General features: G+C 34.6%; 1 long non-coding RNA gene across 1 annotated transcript; it reads right to left on the bottom strand.

Moving 5' to 3' along the window:
* Window positions 1-13,628: 13,628 nt before the first annotated feature.
* On the bottom strand, window positions 13,629-17,480 carry LOC125776809 (uncharacterized). Its single transcript, XR_007421984.1, has 3 exons — window positions 16,874-17,480; window positions 15,352-15,872; window positions 13,629-15,267 (listed from the first exon to the last, which is right to left on the bottom strand). It is a non-coding gene; the product is annotated as an uncharacterized LOC125776809 (long non-coding RNA).
* Window positions 17,481-19,223: the final 1,743 nt, after the last annotated feature.

Genomic DNA, 19,223 nt, shown 5'->3' with positions numbered 1-19,223 from the left:
ATTTATTTCATTATTTAAAGAAAACGATTCATATTGTGTACTATATTGGTGAAACACCATACCACTTAAGTGAAATTTATACTGAAACAAATACACGAACAAAGTGATACAACCGGCTTTCATATTTAAAAAAATACGGAAAGTAGCAAATGATAAGTCAGTCGCGCAATAATTAAAACAAGCGTATTGTGTGAAAGATTAAAGCCCGCCGTCAACAAACTGATTGGACCTTTTCAGTGTGGCTTTAGACCTGGCAAATCAACAGCCGACCAGATATTCACCATGCGCCAAATCTTGGAAAAGACACGTAAAAAGAGAATCGACACGCACCTGTTTCGACAGCATGAAAAGGAGCTGCCTATATGCCGCGATGTATGAATTTGGTATCCCCGCAAATCTAATACGGCTGGGTAAGTTGACGTTGAGCAATATCAAAAACTCCGTCAGAATCGGGAAGGACCTCCGAGCCGTTCGATACCAAATGAGGTTTCAGACAAGGCGATTCCTGCAACTTGGCACTCACGTCACTGTTGACAGTCATAACTTTGAAGTTGTAGATAATTTCGTCTATCTTGGAACCACTGTAAACACCACCAACAATGTCAGCCTGGAAATCTAACGCAGGATAACTCTTGCCAACAGGTGCTACTTTGGACAGAGTAGGCAATTGAGAAGCAAAGTCCTCTCTCGACAAACAAAAACCAAACTCTATAAGTCATAACAGTCTACAAGTCACGACGACATGGACATAGTTCAGCGAATTAAAAGGCAGCGGCTACGTTGGCTAGGTCGCTCCAGCTCTGAAAGTATTCGACGCAGTACCCGCCGGGGGAAGCAGAGGAAGAGGAAGACCTCCACTCCGTTGGAAAGACCAAGTGGAGAAGGCCCTAGCTTCGCTTGGAATGTGCAATTGGCGCCACGTAGCGAAAAGAAGAAACGACTAGCGCGAATTATGAAAACAATTTTATACGACCGGCTCTTTAGAGTGTCAGAAAAATGTGTGTCTTTATTTCAAAGATTTTCTTGCTTTTATAGTTTTACAAAAATGCTTATCTTCTAATTTACAAAAATTCTTATCTGTGGGAAAATTCCACAGTGCTGCTTATCCTTTATTACTATCATGTTATAGTTTTACAAAAATGCTTATCTTCTAATTTACAAAAATTCTTATCTGTGGGAGAATTCCACAGTGCTGCTTATCCTTTATTTGCATTCAATATTTATTTAGGATCAGTGTTTCTTCTCATATCTTAATTTTACATATCTTCTGGTTTTCTTAAATAAATGTATTTTCTTATCTACCAGACTATCTTCACACCATCTGTGTTCGACCAATCTTAAGATTATGTCAGACGTTTACCGACTGCGCCAATTATGAAAACAATTTTATACGACCGGCTCTTTGGAGTGTCAGAAAAATGTGTGTCTTTATTTCAAACATTTTCGTGCTTTTATAGTTTTACAAAAATGCTTATCTTCTAATTTACAAAAATTCTTATCTGTGGGAGAATTCCACAGTGCTGCTTATCCTTTATTTGCATTCAATATTTATTTAGGATCAGTGTTTCTTCTCATATCTTAATTTTACATATCTTCTGGTTTTCTTAAATAAATGTATTTTCTTATCTACTAGACTATCTTCACACCATCTGTGTTTCACATTTTGGGTTAGCATGGGATGTAACTCCTCCCCCCTTAGATGCAAAACTCTCCTGAGGTTTGTTTACAATTTCTACTCGCATTTGTTTTTGTTTTCTTAACATATACAAAAGAAGGCTTACGAGGGCTGTCCAATAAATAACCGACCTAACCATGATGCACGCGACTTTTTCAAAAATTTTTTTTTTTATTTGTCTACATAGTCTCCTTGTAACTCCACACACTTCTCCCAGCGATGCTCCCATCTCTGCAACCCTTCCAAATAGTACTTGGCATCTTTGTCTGCAAAATACGAGTTCACGAAAGAGATTGCCTCCTCATTTGACGAAAATCTCTGGCCGCCGAGCGCAGTTTTAAGTTGAGGAAACAAAAAAAAGTCGCTTGGTGCTTGATCCGGTGAATAAGGTGGATGGTCAAGCAATTCGAACCGCAATTCGTGGATTTTCGCCATGGCGACTGTTGAGGTGTGAGATGGTGCGTTGTCTTGGTGGAACAAGACTTTCTTTTTTTGCAAATGTGGCCGATTTTTCGAAATTTCTTCCTTTAGCTTGTCCAATAATGATGCGTAGTATGCCCCTGTTATAGTTTTTCCTTTTTTAAGATAGTCGATAGAAATAATTCCATGGCTGTCCCAAAAAACACTCGCCATCACTTTCCCAGCCGAATACACAGCTTTAGGTTATTTTGGGGCTGGTTCCCCCTTTTCAATCCACTGTTTAGATTGGATTTTTGTTTCGGGCGTATAATGATGAATCCAAGTTTCGTCTACAGTTATCAATCGGCGCCAAAACTCGGTCTTATTGCCTCTAAACTGAGCCAACAGAGCACTGGAAATGTTCATGCGCGCACGTTTGTGGTCTAGCGTAAGCAAACGCGGCACCCAACGCGCGGACAGCTTTCTCATTCCCAAATCTTGGTTTAATATGTGACAAACAGTTTCTTTTGATATCTTCATAATCTCAGGTATTTCCCTAACTTTAATCCGGCGGTCGACTAGTACCAATTGATGAACTTTAGCGATGTTATCGTTAGTGGTTAGAGTTTTTGGACGGCCAGGACGTTCATCATCTTTCAAGCTCCTGCGACCACGTTTAAATTCAGCTGCCCAAAATTTTACGGTGGTAAACGATGGTGCTGAGTCACCATACACAGAGTCCAACTCATCTTTGATTTGTGAAGGCGTATTGCCTTTCAAAAATAAAAATTTAATTACAGCTCGATATTCAATTTTTTCCATTTTGGGGAAATCACCAAAATAGACTCACAAAAACGACTGTCAACAGATAATTGCGCAAAATAAATTTCTGAAATTTTGGCGAGTAGCAATTATAATATGCACAATTTGAAGTAGAAACTTTTTTTTCAAATCTGCCGCTAGCTTCACCTTGAGGTCGGTTATTTATCGGACAGCCCTCGTATTAAAAGAAAAGTAATAATAAAATTTACAAATGAAATTGAATAATTAATTTTCTTATGGTACTTAAGTTCTTCTATTTTTTCTACGTTCTTTAAATGTTCCAGTCTCATTTCTTCAAATGAAATTTTATTTGTAAAATTAGTTTCTTCATTTACAGGAAAGTAAATTCTTTGTTGGAATATTTTTACCTTATTAGAGAAAATTTGATTGTTAATTTCTAGTGTACAATTTTGGTAGTGTATTAAATAATTTACTTCCAGTATTACTTTCCTGTGATCACAATCTTGTACTAGCTTAGTATTTTTCAAATTTTTTAATATTAATGTTTCATCGTCAATTTCAATTATTTCTGTTATTTCGTTCTTACTTAATAGACATGTTTTTGTAAAAATACAATGTTTTGAAGTTTTTAATTCATTAAGTGTTTTGTCTTTTTCTCATGTGTAAGTTTTATTATTGTAATTAAAAACTGTTTCTGAAACGGAAGTAATTTCTCTCATTTGTTCATTTGAAATGGGCTGAATAACTTTTAATTGAACTGTGCTAAAATTTCGTGGTACCTTTACTATTAAAAGGAGCAGTTTTTCTGCATACTGAATTGCACACATTTTTAAATGTTGCAACTTAAATAGGTCTATTTCGTATATATCAACATCTTCACTTGTCAAAATTCCTGGATGTAATAATCCATGTTTGGCGGCTGCAATGCTATCTTGAATATGATCAATTTTTTCTTTAAGGACATGTATTCTTAAGATTTGCTCGTTAAACATGTTGTTTAATGCAGCATCCTTTAAAATTTTATCATTTCCTCTTTCATAATCTGTCTTGTTCTATTGTTGTTTTTAAATATTTAAATGTTTTTTCAAAATATTTATTTATTTTAACTTGTTGGTTTAAGGTTGTAATAGAATTGTGCATATTTTGATCAATAAACTTTAAGTGATCCTTAATATCCTTTCTATCTATGTCATCCATTGTTCCAAATAAATATTTATTCATTTTCCCAACCAAATTAAATAATCCTCTTTTATGCCTATTCCCACTAGATTTAGGTATTAAGGTTTTGACTTTTGTTTTAAGGATTAAGAGTTCATTCCTAAGTAAATCGCGATGTAATGGCCTCAAGAGATTTGTATTAAAAGTCATGTTGTTAATTAAATATAAAATTTCATAAGGGTCTATGGCGTGTATTATAAATTCTGATGAAACTACAATTTCCGTTTTGGATGTACTAATTTCCACATATCCGCTGTTTTCATGAATCGGTTGGATGGTTAAAATGGACGTTGCTGTTGGAGCCATTGTCATTAGTATCAAAAATATTAGTGTCCAGTTGATCTGCAAATTTATTTTTTCTTTTAATATTGGTTGTATGTTCATTATCTAGTTTAAGCTTCGTATATCGTGGTGCGTTCTTATGACGTACTGCCACATAATTCTTAACAAATGCTTCTTCTTTATTTATTACAACATTTTCTCTTTTTTCATTAAGTTTTTTAATATTGTTTTCTCTTGTTTCTTTTAATTTTTTTAATATTATTTCTTTATTTACTTTCTCATTTTCTATGTAAATTGTTTTTTCCTTAGTTACCGAATGAATCGATTTGTTATAAAATTCGATACATCTAAACATTTTTTCTTGAACTGAGAGAGTCCTATATTCTAATTCAGCAAATCTAAGATTTTCGCTAATTGTATTATGAAAACGTTCTATATCCGAATTCCCTGTATGACTATTTGGCTTGCTAAAATGAACCTCTATATTTTCTATATTAAAAAAATCCTTAACATTAACGTTATTAAATTCATTATCAGCTATAATTTTTCTTGGCTTTCCTTTAATAGAAACATATTGTCTAAGTTTTTCAACAAGAGTCAAACTATTTCTGTTTTCCAAAGGCAATGCCATTGCAAATTTTGAGAATTTATCTATAGTTGTCATGAAAGTTTGCTTTAGGAATGTAAAAGTATCAACATGAACAATATCATTAATTTCAGTAGGAGTTTGTGTTATGTGAAACTTAGGTTTCAACGGATTTCTGTCATACTTTACTTTATTACATATATCGCAATTGTTTATATATTTTTGTATTAACTCTTTTAGTTTTTTAATATATATAAGGTGTTTTAAACCATTATAATTTTCATTTATGCCAGCATGCCCAGTTTCATATTTGTGGTTCTTTGAAATGTACCGATATGCCTCTGTTTCATCTGACAAGTCTTTGGCATGAAATAAACATTTAAAGAATTTGATGCTACTGCCAAATATTTCGATTAATTTTAGTTGAACTTTGTTGTATTCGGAGTCAGCTATTTCTGAAAAAATTCCCGCTTTTTTAGTTTTAACATGTGTACTTAAGATGTCTACCATGTATTCGCTATTAATGTCATCTTGGCTTATGTAAATCTTAAGATTTTTACCTATTTTTTCAGTGTCTCTTACTTTATGTTCACATAAAATAATTTGAGTATGAAAACGATTGATGACAGATTGAAGTGTAGGGATATGGTCATTTAATTCTTCTACTTGAGAGTGAATTGTAGCTGCTGTACTCATGTTATCATCTTCTTCAGAAGTTTGATTTATGAGGCAGATTTCTCCAGAATCTACATCTAATCTGCTAAGAAAGCCGGCCAATGTATTTTCTTTGCCTTTTATATATTGAATACATATATCGCATTCTCCAAGTTTCAGAAGCCACCTTTGTAATCGAGGATTTATGTCTTTTCCTTTATATTTTGTTTGTAACCACTTAAGTGGTAAATGATCTGTTAAAAGATCGAATTGCCTACCATAAATGTAAGGTCTAAAATAATTAACTGCCCAAGCGATGGCTAGGAGTTCCTTTTCTGTTGTGCTATATTTCTTCTCGTGTTCATTAAGTGTCCTGCTAGCATAGCAAATGGGATGGCCATCTTGCATTAATACGGCACCAATTGCAAAATTGCTAGCATCAGTTGCAACTTTAAATTTCTTTTCGAAATTGGGATATTTTAATATTGGATTGTTAAGTCTTTTTAGTGTATAAAAAGCGGTTATAAATTGTTGATCTTTAATATTAATACGAACTCCCTTTTTAAGAAATTTTGTCATGCCAATAGCAATTTTAGCGTAATCTTTAATGAATTTCCTATAATATCCTGTTACTCCTAAGAAAGATTTAATTTGCTTCACTGTTTCGGGAAGCTTTAACTTTTGAATTGCTTCTATTTTATTAGGATTCGGTTTAAATCCTTCTGTAGTTAGAATGTGACCAAGATATTCAGTAGTCTTAGCAAAAAAATGCATTTATCGATTTGAATTCTTCTTAATTTTTTAAAAACTTTTTCTTTACTTTCCTTGTGTTCTTGAAGAGAGGAACTAAATATGAGAATGTCATCTAAATAAACAACGCATATTTTATTAATGTATTCTCTTAAGACAGAGTTCATTAATCTTTGGAAAGTGGCTGGGCCGTTCTTTAGACCAAATGGCATTCTTATGAATTCATAATGACCTAACGGTGTAGAAAATGCAGTTTTTTTCCTATCACATTCTTTTATAAGAATTTGATGGAATCCTTTGGCTAGATCAATTGTCGTAAAATATGTTGCTTGACCTAATTTTCCAGATATGCTATCTGTTTTTGGAATTGGGAATTTATCAGATATAGTTATTTCATTTAGAGCCCTGTAATCTATTACTATTCTCCATTTCTTTTTACCAGAATTATCCATTTTCTTTGGGACAATCCAAAGTGGTGAATTGTATGGGGAGCAGCTTTCTTTAATTATTCCCTGGTCCAGCATTTATTTAATTTGTTTGGTTATCTCCTCCTCGTGTATTTGAGGGTATTTATAAATTTTTGAATATACAGGCTTTTCAGTTGTTGTAACGATTTCATGTTGTACTTCATGAGCATGGGTTAGCTGTTCATTTTCTCTAAATATAAGGTCATTATTTTTCCGTAGTATTTCCTTTAACATTCTCCTTTCTACAGTATTCATATCGGGCCTTTCTAGGATTGAAAAGTCTTTCTCAATGGGTTCAATTGAATGAATTTCTTCCTTAACCCTTTCAGCCCCGAAGTTGATTATAAGCAACTTCTATATATGTTTGACATCGTTTAAAAAGTCAAATACACAAAAACTTCTTTAAAATACACATAGATCAACTTCATGATCATGATTAACCCTTTTAGCCCCAAAGTTGCTTATAACCAACTTCTATATATGTTTGACATCGTTTAAAAAGTCCTTTGGGGCTGAAAGGGTTAACAAACGGGCATGGATTTAAAAATTTAATTTTATTGCCATTAACATAAATGTGATTTTTTTCAAAATTAATTATTGCGTTTAATGGTCTCAAAATATTCTGCCCTATTAAGCAGTCGAATTTTCTATTAAAAAATGGTGTTAAATGCCAATGCACGATGTTTTAACTATTGAATTCCGTAGGCAAGGGAGTTTTCACTTCTTCAGTAATGAAAAATTCACCACTCATTGTTTTTAATCTAGTGGGATTTTCTAATTTATTTTTCCTAAATCCTAAATCTACTTTACTATTTAAAACTGAAGTTGTTGAACCGGTGTCGATTAAACACTTCGATCTATTTCTACCTATAGTTAGTTCTACTATTGGTAGCTCCTCCCCCGGGCTGGTGACCGAAAATTTTCGCCCTGATTGTAATCCATAATCCATGGCCACAGGCCTTTGACTTCTATTGCTATTCCTACTCTGTTGTGAATAGCTATTTCGTGATGTTTGTTGCGGGTTAATATTATTATTACTCATTCTACTATTATTTCCCCAAAAACGTTGTTGCGTTGGAAAAGAAGGCTGAGGATTACTTTTGTATGTATTATTTGTGAGGGGTAATAACGCTGCCCATAGTTACTATAATTATTTTTATTTTGCTGGATTAATCCAGTATCCTCTACGCAATAAAAAGCTTCCCTTAGTTTTCTAATATCCCTACTCAAAATTATGGAGGACAAATGAGGACTAATTCCGTTTAAGAAGGTTTTTCACTATCAAATTCATACTTAATATTAGTTTTATCTAAAATATCCCTTAATTTTACAAAATATTCATTTACATTGTAGTGCTTAACGTTGATGGCCTGGTGGTACAGACTCCTGTAGCTCTCCTTTACCCCGAAGTTCCGGATGAGTTCCTCCTTTACATCGTCCCACATCGGCGTGCTTCCTAAAGGTCGGACTACCTTCAGAGCGTCTCCACTTATTTTCGTTAGTACGTAGCGTTGAATAACGAATTCCTTTAACGATGGGTTATCGTTAAAGAGGCGGAGTATGGCATCTACTTCTCTTATAAATGAGGATAGGTCGTAACCATCACTTCCGTTGAATGGCCTTATTCTCGAAGCTTCCTTCAGGAGCTCGGAGCTGTTAACAGTTGCCATGGTGATGTTTTTCTTCTCTGTTTTTTTTTTTTTTTTTAACTGTTTTAAGGCCTCGGAAACGCCTCATTTTTATTTTTAAAATTGATTTTGTTCTTCTTTTTCTTTTTTTTTATGTGTGGATTTTCTTCGGAAAATCCGAGCGACCCGTTTGACCAATCTTAAGATTATGTCAGACGTTTACCGACTGCGCCAATTATGAAAACAATTTTATACGACCGACTCTTTAGAGTGTCAGAAAAATGTGTGTCTTTATTTCAAAGATTTTCTTGCTTTTATAGTTTTACAAAAATGCTTATCTTCTAATTTACAAAAATTCTTATCTGTGGGAAAATTCCACAGTGCTGCTTATCCTTTATTACTATCATGTTATAGTTTTACAAAAATGCTTATCTTCTAATTTACAAAAATTCTTATCTGTGGGAGAATTCCACAGTGCTGCTTATCCTTTATTTGCATTCAATATTTATTTAGGATCAGTGTTTCTTCTCATATCTTAATTTTACATATCTTCTGGTTTTCTTAAATAAATGTATTTTCTTATCTACCAGACTATCTTCACACCATCTGTGTTCGACCAATCTTAAGATTATGTCAGACGTTTACCGACTGCGCCAATTATGAAAACAATTTTATACGACCGGCTCTTTGGAGTGTCAGAAAAATGTGTGTCTTTATTTCAAACATTTTCGTCCTTTTATAGTTTTACAAAAATGCTTATCTTCTAATTTACAAAAATTCTTATCTGTGGGAAAATTCCACAGTGCTGCTTATCCTTTATTACTATCATGTTATAGTTTTACAAAAATGCTTATCTTCTAATTTACAAAAATTCTTATCTGTGGGAGAATTCCACAGTGCTGCTTATCCTTTATTTGCATTCAATATTTATTTAGGATCAGTGTTTCTTCTCATATCTTAATTTTACATATCTTCTGGTTTTCTTAAATAAATGTATTTTCTTATCTACTAGACTATCTTCACACCATCTGTGTTTGCTGTTGTTCTTGGGTTAGCATGGGATGTAACTCGCGCGGTTGTTAACTCGGCTGTAATCTTGTAAGCGGTGTCTACGTCACTTAAGAAGAAGAAGATAAGTATAATTATTTCTCGAACTTTCTTTAAATATTGTAATAGATTAAATTAAGATAAGTAATAAATTAAGGTAATATTAAGATAAGTATATTATGTTTTACAATAGAATTTTTATAAATTCAATTTCCTATATTTTTACATTTCATTTTTTTTAATTTAGTTTTAGGTTTACAAAAGATTTCGCTTGACGCAACAAGGACGCTCAAGAGCAGAAAATATCCATACTGACTTTGAAGTCTTATTAAACAGATCTTTATTTAAATACAATTATTCCATTCTATTTACCATTAAACATTAGTCAGTAGCAGTAGTGTTTGAAGGAACAAGAGGACCCAATTTAATAGAACGAGCAAAATTAGAGAATATTCAAATACTCAAGAATAAACAAGAACAAGATCTTGCTAGACTTGTGCAACTCAGAATCTGAAATTTCAGATCAGAACGTTAAGACTAATACACACTACATAATAGGAAATGACGTTACTACACAGAATCTATTCTTTCCTAGCAAGAAGAATAATTTATCCGATCCCTATTATCTCGACTCAAACAGAGAAAAACTACAAGAGCAATAAATTCAATAGGCACAACTTGGAAATTATTTGTTGGATCCTCAGATCACGGAGTTTTTATAATAGTAAGAGATAAAATTAAAAATGTCTTAAGCAATAATAATGATGAAATCTATACTAGAAGGAATAAGTATTTTTACACATATTTTAAACGTTGTAAGTATTATGTGGAATAAAATCGAGCGACAGTCTCAAATTTGAATTAAAAAATAATTTTATAAAAGATAATCTAAAAAATTTTGATCGGTTTGTCTAATGTGCCAAGGCCGGAATGATAAACTCATACATGTTGTCAAATGAAGAAATTAATGTGATTAAAGAAACGCATCAAAAAAAGCCAAATTTTCAAAACGCGCGTTCTGCTCGTGAAAAAAAAAATTTAAGTTTTAAACGAATAAAAGTTTAACTACATACTTTATAATCTATTGCTTGAAATATTTTGAAATAAATGCATATGTAAGTATATAATAAAGTGAGATTAGTATTATTACCTAAATATATAAAAATATAGGCTTGATTAGGTACATATGTAAATATTTTTACATATATTTCCTTTATTCACTAAAAGTCTTGATAATCTCTTAAAAGACAAAGCGGTCGCTCATATGCATATATGTATATATTGGGTAGTCGAAAAGTTTCTTCGTATTACCAATTACCAATTACATTGTCTTATACCATATAGTGCTGGAAAGGTGAGATTTTAAGCTTATTTATCCAATTAAATTCGGGGAAGTTGAAAAAAAGTAACAGCTGTTCCAAAATTGGTGAAAATTATGAAGAAATTCGCTATATTTTGAAATTTTTGTATAAAAAAGGGAAGAATGCCAAGCCACCAATGAAATTTGTGATATTTACGGAGACAATGTATCAGTTCGTGTAGCACAACAATGGTTCGCATGCCTCCGTTCTGGAATTTCTGTGTGAAAGATGCACCTCATTCTGGTGGAGCTATCGTTGAAAAAGTCGATGAAATTATGGAAAAGATTGACCAGGACCATCACATAAGCAGCCATGACATTACTAAGGAACTTAACACTAATCAACGGGTTTGAACCATTTAAGAAAGGCTGGCTACAAAAAAAAGCTCGATGTTTGGGTACCAATGAATTGTGTGTGAAAAGTTTAATGGACAGAATTAACATCTGCGGTTCTTTTATGAAACGAAATGATATCGAACCATTTCTGCAGCGAATGCTAACAGGAGGCGAAAAATGGATCAAATACGATAATAATGTGCGAAAAAGATCATGTTCCAAGCGTGGTGTAGCTCAAAAAATGGTAGCAAAGCCAGGATTGGAAAGGAATCATCCACTATGAGCTGCTCCTGCCAGGTCGAACGATTGATTCTACATTTTACTGGCAACAACTGATGAGATTGAAGCAAGCAAACGAAAAAAACAACGGCCAGAACTGATCAACAGAAAGGACTTCGTCTTCCATGAAGGCAACGCTACGCTACACACATTTTTTATGACTCGGCAAAAAGTGGGGGAGCTTGGTTGGGAAGTTTTGATGCATCCATCATATAACCCTGACCTTTCACCATCGGACTACCATTTGTTTCGGTCAAAGCGGAACTCCCATAATGTAGTGAAATTGTATTCAAGAGAAGCCTGTGAAAATTACTTGTCGCAGTTTTTCGCCGAGAAACCAGAACAGTTTTACACTGATGGAATAATGTCTCTAGCGGAAACATGGAAAAAAGATGTCGACCAAATTGGTACGTATTTGGTACATTCAAGTTCTTTATATATATAATCGCTTTTGTTCCTCAATAAAAAAGGTCAATAGATATCCAGGAGCGAATGTATCTGCGGATCACAACTTGCTACTGACAAAATTGCGTATTAAGCTAGCCGTTATTAAAAAAGTAAGCCTAAAATGAAGCTAAATCTTGATAAGTTGAGAGATGAAAGTGTGAAACGCCTCATCGAAAACTAAGTAGAGGAATAAGGAAGATGATCCGTAATGCTAAAACAAATTGTATAAAAAATGAATGTCAGGAAATTGAAAGATTACAATTTTTACAGATACCTTCCATTTACACAAAAAATTGAGAGAAGTCGCAGGTATTCATCGTAAAGAACCGCCTTCAATTCTTATAAATGGAAACAATGAGGTGGTATTTGACATAATTTAAAAGAAAAGAATATGGAAGAAATATATTGAAAACGTTTTTTCGGATGACAGTAGATTGAACCAGAACCTTTATCTCCATCACAGACCAACTGGCAATTATATTACGAAAGGCGAAGGTGGATGAGGTTCCAGCTGAAATTTAAAGTTAATAATTTACAAAAATATGACCCTCTTAGCAAAGCTTTTTAACCACGTTTATGACAATGGCCAATATGCAAAAGACTGGTTATAATCTACATTGATACCATTCTTCTTCTTAATTGGCGTAGACACCGCTTATGCGATTATAGCCGAGTCAAACAGTGAGGATGGAGTCAGGTGTAGAAGTTCACTCAAGTGAGGAAAGTTCTCTGATTGCCATTCACTTGGGAGTGGCCAGAAACGATTCTTTTACATGTGACTCAAACAGCTCACGACTTCCGGTCTTTGACCAAGTATCCTCTGGGTAGCCTAAGAACATCCGTTTGAAGGCGAGCTAAAGTCAGAAGGCGAAACATCCCCTGCATAGGGTTGTGCGCTGGGTTTGGGACCCGCCACGTAAAAAAACACCCCCAGTGAATAGTCATAACCAGCCATTGATACCATTACCTAAGGAAAATAATGCAAAACATTGTAGTGAATACATGAAAGACGCAATTTGACGTCAGAGAAGGTCTTGGAACACGCAAGGCATTGTTCTGTATACAAGTTTTGGTTCAGAACTGTAAGGATGTCTAAAAAGATGTATTTTTGGAATTTATATAAGCATCAATGGTGGTAAAACCGGAAAAATCTCTATTTCTCGAGGTGTAAGACAATTATGCATTATGTCACCCTTGTTATTTAACATATGTATATTCGGAAGTAATATTTCAAGAATCGGTAACCAGTTTTGATAAAGGTGTGATATACGTAATGCAGATGACACTACACTTAAAGCCAATTGATTGATGGGATTACAAGAACTTGTAAACCAAGCTAACTTACGCAGTAACGAATATGGCCTACGCATTAACAGAAACAAAACGAGGTGTAAGGGCGAAGAAAAACGAAAATTAGTTGGAGCAATTTTAGTTTGAATGAAAAAATGAAAATTCCTATGGTAAAAGTATGGGAATCTAAAACAAATTAGCGAGCCCTTAGAGTTAAGCTACAGCGCCTGGCTTGAAGGTGGATTTTTTGTATGTCAATTATTAACGTTCTAAAATTTTTTTTGAAGCGCCCTAATATACATATATGAAAAAATGTGGAAATTAATAATTCGATTTATGTTTCGTGGGCAACTATGGGCAACCGTCTCGTTTTCTTTATTACGTTTTCTTAAATACAATATTTTGCTTAAGCCTAGTGTATCAATCCACTTCAGATAGACTCATAATTCGGGTGGTGGGGCACGCTACTCGCCCGTTCCGTAGTTGTGGTTGGCCGTGGGGAAACGGTCGGCGCAAATGATTCCACAAATATTAAATAAAACAAAAGGTTTCATATAATACATATAATTTTAATATAACAAATTGGTCAAACACTTACCACGTCTGTATCGCTAAGCGGTCGCAAAAGGAGAGAGCGCGAAGCTTTTTTAGTTAGTGTTTAGTTGCGCGCGAATTAAAACTTTGAAAAAGAGGAAAAGAAAAAATACAGACGTGGCAAAAGAAATTGGGCGGGGCGGCGTCAACATTCTCCCCGCCTTGCAGTATTACTGCAAATGCAGTTTACAATAAATTACTTAAAACTAACTTAACTAACTGCCTCCTGCACTTTCTCTTCCACGTCTTCTTTGCAGATAGGGTGGCCGACGAGACGAATCGAGTCTGGTTCGGTCCGTGAAATGCCGCTGAGATGAATCGAGTCTGAGTCGGTCATTGCCATGCCGCCAATTTGCATCGAAGTCACCACCTTCCGAGGTCGGCGAGACGACTCGAGTTTAACTCGATCCTGGGTAGGCGGTAAATGTGAGAGGCGTTGGCAGCCAGTGCACTTTATTGTGCAGATATTAGACGACACCGGATATTATATATCCCAGTGTCCTATTTTGGGCGATGAGTTGTCCCACTGCCGCTGGTTGTAACACTGGCAACATGAGCCGGGAGTAAACGTCCCAAAATTACTTCGACTGGCGCTGCCCTGTGGAATTCGTTGTCTGCCAGTATTGGGTTGCGGAATTGTTAAAATATATGGTGTTCCAGAGACCTTACTGGCGTCGGAGCTAACGAGTCTTCTTGACGTCGAGCGTGTGGAACGAATGGCGTTCCGCTCGGTCCTGACAATGTAGCTGAGACGAATCGAGTCTCTGTCGATCGTTGCCATGCCGCCAACCCGAGTAGAAGTTACCAGCACGTCGAAGTCGGCGGGACGACTTGAGTTTGGCTCGATCTTGAGCGTGTGGCATACGAGAGAGGCCTCGTTGGTCAAAGCTTTACGTGACTGATGACGTCGGTTGACACGGTTGAGAGGGGCCCGAATACGTCGTTCCGATTGACATCCTCATCTGTTTGCGCTGCTCATTCTGCTTATGCACCTTATCGGCACACTCGCCATAGTTCCTTTGCAGTTGATATAGAACTGTGCGTTATTTGCGCATGCCGTGACAATTGTATTTTGTCATTTGTGATTATATGAGTTCGCCCTTGACATCGAATCGTATCTCTTCGGGCACACGTTTAATCTCCTCGTAGAATGAGAGCAAGAAGAGCTTATCTGGATCACAATTCTTCTGTCTTTTTGCTTTTGCGGGTTCTCGTTGCATTGCTGCTGCACCACGTTGTTGTCAGCGCAACAGATGCGACTGCAGGCCGCCGTGGAATGCCTGTAGGTGTGGCATTGAATTCTGTGTATGCGACGAACTACTGCCAGAGACGTGGTCACCGTTGTGCGATTGCAACCCAATGCCGGGTGCTCGAAATGCGCCACCATGTGTCTCGCTGTGATTCGTTGAGCCGGCGCATCATTGTTAGTCGGATCCTGTTGTTGCTGCTGCTGCTGATGTTGTTGCTGTTGTCTGAATACAAAACTATTATTATTTACAGTACAAAAATGGTGTTGTGTTTGATGTTGAGTTATTGTTGAATTTGGTCCGTCGCACTTGCGATTTATCTTTGTTTCTTCGGAGCCAACTGAACCAGTTAAAACCCAACCGTCATTCGTCAGTGGCGTTTTCGAAACGATAGCTTTTGCCTCATCTCACGTTTTTTGATTCAAATGGAATAACTTTTCTACCGGAGATAGCCTTGGATTATTCCCATAAATGGCGGCAAATAAATCCCTAACTGAGAGAGGTTGTACATGTGTTCGTCCATCAAGGTCGCGCAACACACATAAGCGTGGCAACAGCTTGAATATTTAAGCTTAATGTCGTCAATTGACCTTGTGTCGGAAGGATCCATCTTTGGCAAACACAACTTGTATTCTGACTATACCTCTGCCCACTGAGATTTCAGTTCAGCTTGTTGTACTTCAAGAGGTAGGCACTTTGGTTGTTTGCTGTTGGAGTAAAAGACTCCTCAAACTCCAGTAGAGCGTCTGCAGCTGTGGTAAAGGCTCTGATGGATTCCATTGTTTTCAAAAATTGAACCGGAACTGCAAAAATGTTGCACAAAGTCGGATCTAAAACTTGAAATTAAAATTTAAAAAATATTTGCAAATATGTTGCAAAAGGTTCAAAAGTTATAGAATCAATCACGGACAAACTACAAATAAGTAGTGCGTTGTTTCTTAGTGAAGCGTGAATTTTCGAAGGCACAAAAAAAATTAATAAATTTAGTAAACTATTTTCTCAAAGTATTTCTTCCCGAATTTAATAAGAATGTGCTTGCTGGATAATCGGCCCAATGCTCTTGTACTTGCACTTGCAAATTTAGTGAAGTATTTTCTCAAAGTAATTTTCCCAATTTAATTTGAATGTGTTTGCTAGGTAATCGGCCCAATGCACTTGCACTTGCACTTGCAAATTTAGTAAAGTATTTTCTCAACGTAATTTTTTCCAAATTTAATTAGAATGTGCTTGCTGGGTAATCGGCCTAATGCACTTGCACGCCTAGTCTTCGATTATGTACACAAACAAAAATTGATTTTTGCTTAGTTGCTTTATTTAAATAAAAATATGCACAAGCGCTTATTTGATGTATCAACTAATCACTTTCACTTTGTTCACGGGGTTATTTTTGAATTTAACACTACACGATTCTGTTTGTTGCTGTCCTTTTGGGATGGCTGCTGGAAAGGCAGAGTTGAGCGACTAGAGTCAAATTAACCACAAGTAAAAACAAAAAACCGAGAGAGATTGTTGACGCTCCAGACGATGTTTTTGCGTCCAAGAAATAATCAGTGCATTTGCCAGGTGTATTTGTGTTGTACTTAAATGAAGTACAATACTACCTACAATCTTGTGCGTTGATTTTGTGGATAGAGTGCCAAAAATAAGTTTTGGTCTCCACTTCACACTGCACAATGTGTTTTGTACATATTATAACTTATGCACAAATTAACCAATCTATTGCCTTATAGCTTGCAGAGTACAAATCCAAAATATGTTTGGCTGTAACTTGCGAGTTGCTAAATCGAGAAAATTATGCACTTTCACTTTAAATAAAAAATCAACTTGTTACCTGTTATCCGGCTCGAAGGACCAATGATAATTCGAGTGGTGGAGCACGGTGCTCGCTCGTTCCATAGTTGTGGTTGGCCGTAGGGAAACGGTCGGCGCAAATGATTCCACAAGTATTAAATAAAACAAAAGGTTTCATATAATATACATATATAATTTTAATATAACAAATATAACAAACACTTACCACGTCTGTATCGCTAAGCGGTCGCAAAAGGAGAGAGCGCGCGAGTTAACAATGTAAAGATTTTCTATTTTATTTTTACATTTTTATTAACAAACCGTCTTTTTACAACTCCCTCTTCTTACAACGTGCTTATAATAGACTTAAGACTACTTATATAGTTGTGGTTTGCTGATAGGGATGTACTGCTGCATTCTTGATAAGGATGTTTCTATTGTTTTCCTGATAAAGATGTTTTTACTATTTTCCTGATAAAGATGTTTTTACTATTTTTCTGATAAAGATTAGCCGATGTGCCGCTGTGGTTCGTCTAACCGATAGTGATGTTTGTTGAGATGATAAGCATGTTTAGCTTTTATTATTTGATATTTGTATATATTCGTCTGTTTAGTTGATAAGAATTTTTGGTGAGCGATGTGTTCCTTAACTTGCGCGAGTGAATTCATATACTTATGAATGGTTAAAAAAATATGTATTTACTTTTGCAAAATAAGATCTTTATTCTAGAAATTCGCATACTTAAATGAACATGTTTTCGTATTATCCTATGGGTTATATACAATGTTATTCGTTAAGTTGATAACATATTCATGGTTTGTGGCTTACGTCTAAAGTCTAATTGTATTATTTGTTGTAAACAAGTGCTTATCGTGCGGTCTATGCATGTCTTGCATTCGGGTATGGTGTGGTATGAGTTCAAAGTCTTGTATTTGATACTCTTGTTTATTTGATTAGGACAGATCTGGCTTTATCAGCGTTTCTCATATACTTGTGTATAAGTGTCGTAGATACTGGTATTAACTCTCCTCTCTCTTTAAAAAAAAATAATAAAATGCCCTCATTTTTATAATGTAAAGGTGGCTGTGAGTTGTTGAAGTTCGTGTAGTTTCTTTCTTTCTTGAGTAACTTGTCGTAGTTTGATTAATTTGAGTAGTGTCCAAATTATCAGGATTATAATTCCAAAGGTTGTGCTTGTGTAGCATAAAGTTTGGATCGGGTGCTCCTCAATTGGAATGAGTACGTTATGTAACTTCCGGATATTCGTAAACTTAGTTTCTTCATTGGAGTTGATTACTTCATCAATTGTTATGGTGCCTTCATGTTGGATTATCTGCTTTATTGTATCCTGTATGTTTGTGTACTTTCGTCCATTTATTTTAATGGTGTCATTTAACTGGATCGAGTTTACTCCTGAGATAGTTTCGTTATTAATTTCATATTTTCCATCTAATATTATATTATCATAATCTAATATTGTGATATTTGGATTTCTTTCTTCAATAGTTTTACAATTTGCTTTTTCTTTTAGCATTAATTTCGAAATACATTCATTATCCTTGTTGGTATTACATATAAAATTATTTAGTGATTGTTTACATTCTTTTACTCTTGAATAATTATTTATATTACATTGAGCTCTATATTTGTCTAATATATATTTGCAGGGTAGATAGCTTAAGGATGTTATTTTAAACAATTTACATTTTTGCGTTATTAAAGGATATTTATAAATGATTACATATGTTTCCTTAACTCTAATTACATTTATTGTGGAGTATTCCATTACATTTAAAACTGGAATATTTATTATTTTATTATTTGTTTTATATCATTTAAATTTAAAGATTTAGACAAGTAATTTCCTGTGTTTACAGAATTTATAGTTTCGAATAGGGTTTCTAATTCCTTTAAAGTTTCTGATATAACCAGGCTTGTTGAGATTGATTGAGGATCAACCTTTGAGACTAATTGTTCAATGTGTGAGTTAATGACTCTTTGTTGATTATTATTATTATTATTATTATTTATTATTTATTATAATTGAAATTACAATAAATGAGAAAAAACACTAGCAACTAGGGCTATCGGTTACTTTTGGTTAAATAATGTATAACTTATATTAATTTATGTATATTTAAAAGTTTTAAATAGTTGAAAATATTTTTGACATTGTCTTCGTTTGGGGTGTTTAGTATGGATATGGGATCTTGATGAATTTGTTGATTATTATTTTCTATTATTTCATTTAAAAGTGTTTTTATTTCAATAAGATCGTCATGATCTGGAGTCCCAGTTATAAATTTTATTATAGTCCCTAAAATGTTTATTGATCTTTTTTGTATTGAGTGTGAAATAGTTCGTTCAATTAAATTTGAGATTCTATTCT

Source organism: Bactrocera dorsalis, chromosome 2, assembly GCF_023373825.1.
Source record: "Bactrocera dorsalis isolate Fly_Bdor chromosome 2, ASM2337382v1, whole genome shotgun sequence".
NCBI classification, from domain to species: Eukaryota; Metazoa; Arthropoda; class Insecta; order Diptera; family Tephritidae; genus Bactrocera; species Bactrocera dorsalis.
Note: the sequence above shows the minus strand (reverse complement) of the source record. Positions and strands in the feature narration are given on the sequence as shown.